General features: G+C 31.8%; 1 long non-coding RNA gene across 5 annotated transcripts; it reads left to right on the top strand.

The window, feature by feature from the left end:
• LOC109837075 lies at nucleotides 5,076-11,278 on the top strand. Of its 5 annotated transcripts, none has more exons than XR_002246171.1 (9): nucleotides 5,076-5,239; nucleotides 5,553-5,720; nucleotides 6,271-6,402; nucleotides 7,049-7,091; nucleotides 7,648-7,787; nucleotides 7,889-7,931; nucleotides 9,200-10,300; nucleotides 10,768-10,889; nucleotides 10,967-11,278. It is a non-coding gene; the product is annotated as an uncharacterized LOC109837075 (long non-coding RNA). The 5 variants fall into 5 exon arrangements; XR_002246172.1 differs by having other exon boundaries at nucleotides 5,550-5,720; nucleotides 10,210-10,300; XR_002246173.1 differs by having other exon boundaries at nucleotides 5,550-5,720; nucleotides 10,768-10,871.

The following is an 11,539-nucleotide window of genomic DNA, read 5'->3' as shown; positions in this document are numbered from 1 at the left end:
CTTCATCCTCAACCATGATATTCACATTGTCCATGTCCGAAAGTAGCTTCGTGAAGTTATTAATATGCTCCCTGATGAAAACTCCCTTCTTCATCTTGAACTGGTAAAACCTCTTCTTCAAGTGAAAAAGATTCTCAATGCTCTTAGTAAGATACTTTTCATTGAGTGTTTCCCACATCTTCTTCGCCGACGTCTCGTTCACCACATCATAAATAAGATCCGACGTCAAGCATGACTGAATAATTCCACAAGTCCTACTATTCATCTTCTTCCAAATCTTTTCTTCCATATCATCAGGTTTCTCTTGCAACTCAAGAGTCTCATCTAAGTTTTGAGCGTCAAACGCATCCATCACCTGGCATCTCCACAAACCGAAATTGATCTTGCCATCAAACTTCGGAACATCGATCTTCATGTTATTGATGCTCAAACTATGTATCGTCTTCGTAAGAAACGACCCCGATGTGCTTGTTTCACCCATGTTGTAGATCTAACTCTTCAAATAAGAATCCAACAGCGAATCCTTCGAACAAGATCACAAGTCCAACCCGGAGCTCTGATACCATTTGTTGTGCACAGTGATAATTTCGACAGCACTTTGGCAACACAACAAGAGAGTTAGATCCAAATAGAAATTCTCGTCTCACCAAGGAAACAAGAATGATCTGAGGGAGAAACATTAATTTGTATTAAAGAATGTAGAGCACAAAAAACATCTTAAGGACACTGTAGATTATGTGTTGTGGTTCCATTTTAGTAATCCTACTCTCAAGAGAGGCATTTGGATGCTGACTAGGCCAATGATCAAAATAGTCAAAGCACATGATTGTGTGTCCTTCCTTTATGTCTATTGTGTGTATAATTTTTCTAAAAACATGTCATAGTTATGATGTTTTTCATGCACATGATTGCGTGTCCTTCCTTTGTGTCTACCGTGTGTATTTTTTTTTCTAAAAACATGATTGCATGTCCTTCCTTTATTGAAATTTTACAACCGTGCATGAAATGAGATGTCTTTGCGCCCATATTATTATGATGTTTTTCTTTTTGATTTGTAATTTCTTAACTATATATGCACGTTATTGTGTTGTTTTTCTCTTTGATTGTGTGTCCTTCCCCTATGTCTACTGTACTATTGTGTGCATAATTTTTCTAAGAATATGTCATAGCTATGAGACTATCTAGATGGTTACTGAAATTTTACAATCATGTGCATGAAATGAGTTGTCTTTGCGACCATGTTATTATGTTGTGTTTCTCTTTAATCTGTAATTTCTTAATTATGCATGTTATTATGTTGATTTTCTCTTTGATTGTGTGTCCTTCCTTTATGTCTATTGTGTGTATAATTTTTCTAAAAACATGTCAACATCTTTGAGATTATCTAGATGGTTATTGAAATTTTACATTCATGTGCATGAAATGAGTTGTCTTTGTGCCCATGTTATTATGTTGTTTTTCTCTTTGATCTGTAATTTCTTAACTATGCATAGAATTTAATATTGATTATAAACATTTAAAACGCCATCAACACTGATAGGTTTTTTTTAATTACAGATAGGAATAGTTTTCTCATACGAGTAATTCTTGTTTAGAGAATCAATTGTATAATAAAAATATCACATATTTTAAAAATTATGTTATTGTTTTCCTAACGAAGAATTATACTTATTCTCTTTCCATTGAGAATTCCTTGATGGAAGGGATATTTTGAAGAGAAATATGAACTCAAATATGAACTCTGCAAAAATATCGTGTAAAAAATAGATAAAGCATCTAATGGTGTAACACATGCTCAAACAAGGTTGGCATATAGTGTGGCTAATTGTTCTGTATGGTTTGAACATGCTCCACCTCCTATTAGATATCTTTTAGCTTTTGATTTTAGCCATCACTCTTTTTAATGTTACTAGTATGGTGCACGTGCGTTGCACGTGTATTTAATTTTACGTTTAATTTTTGTGATGATACTTTTTGTGTATTTAATTTTACGTTTAATTTTTGTGATGATACTTTTTGTGTGTGTGAACTATCCTTTGAAATGATCATCATGAGTAATTTCATGTGTGTGTGAACTATCCTTTGAAATGATCATCATGAGTAATTTCAGAAAACTCAAATACAAAAAAGCATCAATCATTTGATGTTTGCTAAGAAATTTTTTTAGGGATAGCAAGTTTAATGGATAATCATGATGATCATTTAAAGATATATAATCACGTTGCACGTGGACATAAGTATGAAAGTAATTTTTATATAAAAAAAAAGCTTTTATGTGTGTTGCATGTGAATTGGAAGTCTAATACATTAAACTTATTATCGCAAGTAATGTCTATTAGCACATGTTTAAATAAGTATATAATCACATGTTTAAATAATTATATAATCAGCAAAGATTACTACATCCACCATCAAAATCTAAGCTTTTATGTGTGTTGCATGTGAATTGGAAGGCACTGGAAGTCTAATACATTAAACTTATTATCGCAATTAATGTCTATCAGCACATGTTTAAATAAGTAACCTACATACTATTCACTTAACTTATGTATGTAATCAGCAAAGATTATTCCATCCACCATCAAAATTTACCCGAACAACAACAATAATATCTCATTATATCATTTCATTCATTTTTTCATCTATATTTATTTTACTGGTTAGTTTTTTAATTACTCATTATTCATGAAGGATACGATGGACTAAATATTGAAAATTTCAAACTCAATCAAGTGCAAATTTTTGACTAACTTTAGTTGTCAAGATTCACTTAAAAATAATGAGAAAAAATATTTATTATGGAGAATGTGCTATATATATATATAGTTTACATGACCCAAAAAAATAAGGAAAAATAAAGTTCTATCATATATATTTCAACGTTTTCTTTGTTTAGTATATTAATTTATAACATACCAATCATTAAATATCACACACCATGTTAAAATTTTACAAAATGGATTTTCAAGTAATATATAGTTAGTGGAACGCTTGCAATCTCTTATTAAGAAAATGAGTTAATAATGTAAATGAATTTGTAAGTCAAGTGTTTTTAATCCCATCATTCCTACATTGGGATTTTAGGATACATCAAAAAGGCATTTGACATATATCTACATTGCACACATTCAACCAAGTATATGCATTCCATACAGATATTCCTATATATATAATTTTCACATTGTTGTCAATAAATAGTTATTTACTGCTTTCATGTTACTTGACATTAAGAACTATTATGTGAATTTACTTTGTGCCCGATAAACTCCAAATTACACCACAAACTTCCATAAATTACACATAATAGAAAAGCAATTTCTACAAATTTATAAACCTCAAAATCAATACTCCTTGCTCCTGAACAATAGCATGCGCCTCTGGATTAAAAATAAATAATTTAATACTAAGCTCCGAAAGAGTAAAGTATCAATGAAATACATCGAGAAATTTATCATGACATTTAATCCGTGGTGTCTTGGAGCAATTAGAGGTCTTGGAAGTGGACTCCGCCTTTTGTTATTTTTAAATCTAGAAACCATTAGCCACATAAGAATAAAAAATTAGTAATACTATTTATATAAGTGTTAATGTATCGAGAAACTCGTCTGGAGATAAAATATGGATGAAAATAAAATATGAACTATGGAAAATGTAATCACGAAGCTCCCAACTTGAAATATTAGTAGTAAAAGAAAATTGGATATTTATTTAACGTCAAATAAACTAACGTAATTGGATACTAATGGTCACTCATTTAAAAAAAAAAATTATATAACTAACAAAAACCATTGAAAATTGGATAATGAACATCGATCTCTCCTTCTCTCCCTCAACCTTCACAAGTGCATCTTAATAGAAAATCATGTAGTTACCTTTTTACTATCTACATGTTTTTACGTAATCATCTAACACTATTTTTGAAAGCTATAAGTAAATTATAATAATAGTATAAACTATGATTACCTTTTTACTAACATGTGATGATTGTCTTTTCTTCTCTTCCTCAACCTTTTTCTCCAAGTTCTATTTTCTATTTGATGCCGGATATGTTTTACTGAGGAAATTAGGTCAATTTATAGGAATCACATGACCTTTAAATTCTAAACTAAAATTTTCATTTGTAATCATGCATCATTGATAGGTGTAAATGAGTGTAACGGTAGTGGAAATAATTTTCAAAATAATAAATGTATGTCCTCAATTTTTTATAAGTGAAGAACGAAAAGGCTAGAGACAATTTGTACCTTTATCCTAATGATGACATTAATATTGGATTAGTGGAGGGGTTACAAAAATTAGAAGTTAATATTAGTGGACAATTAATAGGAGAGTTATGACATTATTAGAATGTATGCATATATATGAATGTGTTTATATGTATGTATGCATGTGTTTTATGTATGTATGTATGCGGTTTGGAGGGCATTTTTGGAAGAAATGTTTTAACATGCCAATCCACTTTTATAATAGTATTAGATTTATTTTCCATTGAAAAAAGACAAAATATGTTCACAATTTATGTATACTTTTCCTACACCATACAAAACTTTAGGATATATTTCGTGCGTTAACAGCCCGTTACTTTTTTAAGTCTTTAACAACCTTATCTAGTCCCAGATATATTTAAAAAAAGTTCGGCCCAAGTTGCTAATTTGTCTTTCTTAGACCGCCCCCAAAATTGAAAGGCACCGGTCTAATTAGAAGGAAAATAACGGGTCAGATTCGGACAAGCCCAGCCCGTTTAAATTTTTATAGGATCGCTTTGTCGTCACACGCTTTACGCGTGGCGTTCAGGCAGCGCGTTATCGGGCGCAACTCTCCTACATATAAGAGCATCTCCAATAATGATCTTAGATTTTCTTTATATTTGAGGAGCAAATCTCTCATCCTAGGAAATAGGAAGCCAAATAATGAGTAAGTGCTCCAACAATGCTCCCCAAATGGTTCCTATCTCATGTCCTAGACTAAATATAGGGAATAGGAGGGGAAAAAAATTACTCCAACAATGGTCCTTATGTTGAGACTAAATATAAGAAGTCATTTCTTACCTTTGATTTGGAATACCAAATCACAAGCCCAATATTTAGTCTTCGTTATAGGGAGCTTGTTGGAACCAAACTTTCCCGTCATACTCCCTAAATTTACTCAAGGATATGAGATAGGGAGGCTCGATGCTCTAAGTCGCCTGAACGATTGCCTCCTCATTTTCAAATCACACAGCTCTTGAACGTTGGATGAGGTGCAATTAGGATTTAGTTTTCTCACTTTTAGGGTTTTTCTTTGATCGCATATTGGGGTTAGGGTAGTAATGATTTGATCCGTTGATTATGGCAACAAGATTTGGAGATTTGGACAACGTAGCGGCAGTTGTCAGTGTTTTTTTTTTTTTGGGTGGTGGTGGTGGTTGTTTTTGTTGATGATGAAAAAATAGTCAGCGAGTTATTTTCCTTTCTTGCTTGATTATTTGGGGAAATTGATATGAAGAAAGTTTCTAAATAAACTCATTCCTAATTTTGTTCTCATCAATTTGAGGGTTTTATTTTCGACAGCAGGCTGCAATTTGGGAAGGAATGATTCATTTCTTATGGTGCTGTGGGAGTAGAATCTTCGTCTTTGAGCAATTTACAATTTTGTATTGTTTGTTGATTTACTCCAATTATGAGCTGGATATGATTTTCTATGGAGTCTGGTGTTGCTGTCCAGCCTGTCCTATTAAAAAGGTTATTTATTTTCCTCCCCTTAAGTCTTAATTATGGATTTTTGTTAGTTGGATACTTGTTCTGCATGTATTTCTAATTCCTTTTTCTTGATTATTTCACCATGCCATCACCATTTCTTTCATTCAAAATGTTGAATTGTTGCAGTACTTTATGACCTCAAAAATTTTATGTGGACCTAGGATTGAGTCCTCATCGTGGAATTGCAATGTATTTGTTCCCAAATCAATTCTTTTTGTTTCTATTTTTGGTTTTATTTCTTATATATCTCCTCTGAAATTAAGGTGTAAATCTCTGTTACAAATTAAATAATATGCAAAAATGCATTAACTAAACTTCTGTGCGCCAACAGTACAGAATCACATAGTGTAAGTATGTATTGTTGTTTTGTCCAATCAGTATTGATTGTGTGGTTTCAATGACATGTTTGAATGATGCTTCTTATACTTCACCTGTTAGTTAAGTGGAGTTGTTGTGTTTGATAGTGTTTTTTAAATTGTACTATGTTGATAATATTTGATCTTTATTCCTCTCCCCTATTTCATGCTTTCAGGTTTCTTGAGGAAGAAAATTGTGTTATCGTTGCGTTGGAAGGCTACAACCACAAGCTGCTAGAGTTAACAAAACCAAACAGCAACATTTTGGTATAGTTTCGGATTATATGCTCAACCTTGAAATTCAATCGGTAAGAGATGCTTCTTATACTTCACCAGTTAGTTTAGTGGAGTTGTTGTGTTTGATAGTGTTTTTTAAATTGTACTATGTTGATAATATTTGATCTTTATTCCTCTCCCCTATTTCATGCTTTCAGGTTTCTTGAGGAAGAAAATTGTGTTATCGTTGCGTTGGAAGGCTACAACCACAAGCTGCTAGAGTTAACAAAACCAAACAGCAACATTTTAACTTAATTTTAAGGTTTTAGCAGAAAACCCCCCGAAGGGCGTAAACCACAATACTCACCGGTGAAATATCAGCCTGTGTAATTTTGCCCCATAAAAACCCATAATTTTAAGGTTTTAGCAGAAAATCCTCCAAAGGGCATAAACCACAATACTCACCGGTGAAATATCAGCATGTGTAATTTTACCCACCCATGTGAAAATTGTGCTTAATGCTGTTTGGTGGGTTCCCTGATAAAATCTTAGAACTAAAGGAGGTTTTAACCCTAATTTGAGGGGGGTTCCTAATATTTTGAAAGTTATGGTGGGTTATATGATAATCGTCCAAGGTTAGGGGGTTTCTGATATTTTGTCATGTCTTTTTTGTACTCTTTACTGATATAAGACAGATTGTTCTTATCTATTCCATGTTGTTTGATTTCTGTGTTGCAGATGATTTGCTATGCAGTTTGGTGGTGTTGTCTTCTGAAAGAAGGTTAATTATTTCCCTCCCTTTTTTATTTAACGGATTTGGACATTTGATATCATTCTGTTTGTGTTTCACATTTCTAATTTCCAATTTTTGTTCATTTCTTTATGACATTAACATTTTTTTCTTTCCAATCACTGAATTGTAGTACTTGATGACCTGTAGCAGTCTCGTGCTTTGTTTTTCTAATACGACTTGGGGGAAGTCCTTGTCACGGAATTGCAATAGTTGTGTTCCCTTGATCAACTTTTTTGTATCTGTTTTCAGGCTTATTTCTTATATAATTTCATTCCAAATAAAGGCGCAACTCTCTGTTACGAGTTACACAGTTTGTAAAATGCCTAGACTAAAGTTCTGCTCCTATAGTACAGTAGCACATAATGTAAAATTGTGGTTTTGTCCAATCAATACTGATTACTTAGTTTCAATAACATGTTTGAATGATGCCTTTTATACTTCACCTATTATTTTAATGGGGTCGTTGTGTTTGATAGTGTTTCTCAAACTATACCAGGTTCATAATATTTGATCTTGATTCCTCTTTCCTATTTCATACTTTCAGGCTTCCTTTTGGAGGAAGAAACTTGGAGTATTATTTCATCAGAAATCTACAAGCTGTTCTAGTTATCAAAACCAAGCTATGGAAATGTTTGTATGGTTTGGGATTTATATTTCATGCTGTTCAACCTTGAAATTTAATTAGTAAGTGATGCATGTTTTGAAATCTGTCTTTTTGGTATACTTTACTGATATAAGAGAAATTATTGTTCTCTATTCCTTCTTGTTTGATTTCTGTGCTGCAGATGATTTGCTATGTAGTCTGGTGTTGCTATCTTCTGAAAGATGGTTAATTATTCTACCCCTTTGTTTTTTATTTTGGACATTTGATATTTATTTTGTTTGTGTTTCAGATTTCTAATTTCTGGTTCTTGTCCATTTCTCTATGCCATTACCATTCTTTCTAACTAGCACATTAAGTTATATGATAGTCTTATATTTCATATATTAGTTTGATAATGATTTAATTTATCCAATTTTATTATGGACCTCTACATATAAAATGTAGAACAATTTTTCAAAATAGGCCGATTTAGTTTTTTATTTTTCAAAATCGACCGTTTTTTTTAATTTATCAAAATCGACCCGGTTTTGTGATTAGCAGGCTAATCACTATCCTAAATAGTCGGGGTTGCCAACCCCGACTAATTAGGACATTAATTTTTAGGGTTTAAAGCCTTTAATTAGGGTTTAACACCCTCCTAAATAGTCGGGGTTGGTAACCCCGACTATTTAGGATAGTGATTAACCTGCTGATCACAAAACCGGGTCGATTTTGATAAATAAAAAAAACAGTCGATTTTGAAAAATAAATAGCTAAATCGGCCTGTTTTGAAAAATTATTCATAAAATGTAGCTTAAACTGTTATGTAGCAATTAAATTTATCCTTAACACAAATTTGTTGAGTAGTTTCTTAATTGAGGATATATAATTAGAGTAAGTGATTAAAAAATAGGGATATTGCAATTTAATTATGTGTGTATTATCATTTCATGATTTAGAATGTTCTAGAAATAAGTAAGGAAAAAAGGAAAATAAAAGAAAGAAAAGAAATGTTTCTCTTGAGAACTTACAATCTTAATTATATGAGTTCATATTTTATTCTCATGGTATGATTTAGAATCTTCTAGAAGGAACAATGAAAATAAATGAAAGGAAAAAAAAAATCTCTCTTGTGAAATTACCATTTTACCCTCAAATTATATATCCTGGAATGCAAACTTTTTCCAGATTAATTATTTTGTTTCTATTTTCTGCCTTTTTTATTGTACGTTTCCTTCCCAGATAAAGCTGCAACTTGTACAAGCTATATTATATGCAAAATACCTAAGCTAATCTTTTGTGCTCCTACAGTACAGTAGCACTTAATGTGTAAGTGTGTAGTGTGGTTGTGTCCAATCAATATGATTACTTAGCTTTAATAATATATTTGAATGATGCTTCTTATACTTCACCTATTATTTTAATGGAATTAGTGTGTGTGATAGTGTTTCTTACAATATACTGAGTTCATAACATTTGATCTTGATTCCTCTTCCCTATTTCATACTTTCAGGTTTTATTTTGAAATAAGGAAGTTCGGAATATTATTGTGCACAGCCACAAGCTCTTCTAGTTAACAAAACCAAGCTGTGGACATGATTGTATAGATGTTGCTCAACCTTGAAATGCAATCAGTGATTCATGCATGTTCTAAAGCTTTGTCTTTTCCGTATTCTTTATTGATATAAAAGAAATGATTCTGGTGTATGCCTTCCTTTCTGATTCAAGCCAATGATGAGTGAATCCTGATTTTCATTTTTTTATGATTATAAATTTTTCTGAATTTACTTTTTGATCAGTCTTTCATTTTGTCCTATTTATATGGTGTATTATTTCATAGGACCTTAAGTTTTCAGGAGTATAATGGTGTTATTATGTAAGAAATGTTAAAAGATTATTGGAGTATATGTGTCACTATTAAAGGAAAATTCAATTATATGAAAAGTATCAATTAGTTATAAAAAAAACTCTTCAAATAATCCGTTGTAAATGTGTGTGCATTCACACTATTATTGAATCTGACTATATCAAGTTTTATGTTGATAATCTGTGATATTTCATTAAGTTAGCTTGATATTGCATCAACCTTTACTGTGCAATTAACAGAGTCATGTTGAAATCTTTTAGATTTGTTTTGCTTTCCTTATTTGGGACCTGTCTGGGCTCTAATTAAAATTTTCTTTTAAAAAAATAGATAACATTAGTAGTTTTTTCCACTGTATTCTGATGGAACCTTATGGACTTCGTGCTGGATAGATACTTATTTCTAGTGCTGGAATAAAAGAGTTGAAAGTATGAGATCTGAGAAGAGTCAATTAAGATTCAACTTACTAGGTTTCATGCAATGAGTTACATGGAATGGTATTTTTTGAGTGTCCATTAGATTTCTGCATGATCTCAATTCTCAAATTATCTTTTTCATGTAAGTAATTTTATCAAAACCGTGTAGGCTCCTGCATCAATGCTTATTTCCGTAATATACTTATTTTCAATTAATATTCCATTTTTGGTTTTGCTCTACAGGTTTGCAGATTGCATGATTCCTTCTCTGTATAAACTTTTACAACTGTCAATAATACCTTCTGATGAGCAATAAGCCAAATTATTTTTACAGGTATGTCTTAAACTTTTTTATTTCAGATACGAACTTTTGGCTGCCAATCTATAGTGGATGAAGAAAAATGTTCAATTTAGTTTGCAACAAATAGCTGGCTGGTCATGATCAAATTTCTCTTGGTATCCATAGGCTTTAAGAAATAACAAAGAGCTGGCTGGTCATGATTAAATTTCACTTCATATCCATAAGCTTAGAACTGGAACAAGAAAAGCCCTTCAGAATCTAGCTTCTTTATTTATGTAACTAAGAATCCTATGAAGCATAATTTGAGTGCGATGAGATCATTCTGTCACATTTTTCTTCTTTATCAAATTTTGTTTCTTCATATGACGGAAGAATTCTAGAATGTAAGACAATTAATTGAAAACTTTGATAGATTAAATCTGTAACAAAATGCGAAGATTGTATTCGAAATATCATAGCAAATATTTGATCTCTCCATGCATTTTCCCCCTTCAATACAGGAGTGATCATCAGCACCGAAACATATATTAAGAAAGAGGACCTGACAAGCTGGTCTGCTCTCATTAAGTCAAGCATATTTATTGACAGTATTGGCGTAGGACAGGTTGTAAAGTGCTATCAGGTATTAGTTATCTTGGTGTGTTTCTTTTCACTTTCCATTGGTTTAATGATGCTTCTTTCATTTCTATCTTGTACCAGAGATTTACTTCTGATATGAACAACAGAAGCTGAAAATTGATTTGCACTGTTCTTTCTGAGAAAAAGTCTATGGGGCATTATTTGGGTTGTTTATGAGAATAAGAAGTTTAGCACAGTATTTGGAGAAATCAGTCTGACTGATTGGACGCTAACGTATATTATGCTATGACTAATGCTGTCACTAGAACAAGCAAGCCTTCTATCATTTTTGCTATATTGTTTCCTGATTTTACAATTAGCTTATTTTTGTCTAGTGTAAGACTTGAATCTTTAGAAGTGAAATCTAGCTATTATTGCAAAATTATGAAATCAGAAACACCAAGCCATGAAACCTAATCTAGTTGTTCTATAGAGACTATATTTTGTAAGATTTTATATTTTTCTTACGTAGATATGTTTGTTTGTTTTCTATAGTCATGTCTTCTGCTTTTCTTATCTGACGTGGAATATCGTGTATCAGATAGTGTAAGGAAAATGAAAAGGATAGAGCATGATCTTCTATTCCGCCCACTTAAAGTATAGGTGTCGCTATACTTAACAAAATGGCAGGTGATGGTGGCGATCAAGAGGTGA

The sequence above is a fragment of the Asparagus officinalis genome, chromosome 4 (genome assembly GCF_001876935.1).
Source record: "Asparagus officinalis chromosome 4, Aspof.V1, whole genome shotgun sequence".
Taxonomy (NCBI): Eukaryota; Viridiplantae; Streptophyta; class Magnoliopsida; order Asparagales; family Asparagaceae; genus Asparagus; species Asparagus officinalis.
The sequence above is the reverse complement of the archived record's forward strand: the minus strand, read 5'-3'. Positions and strand labels throughout refer to the sequence as shown.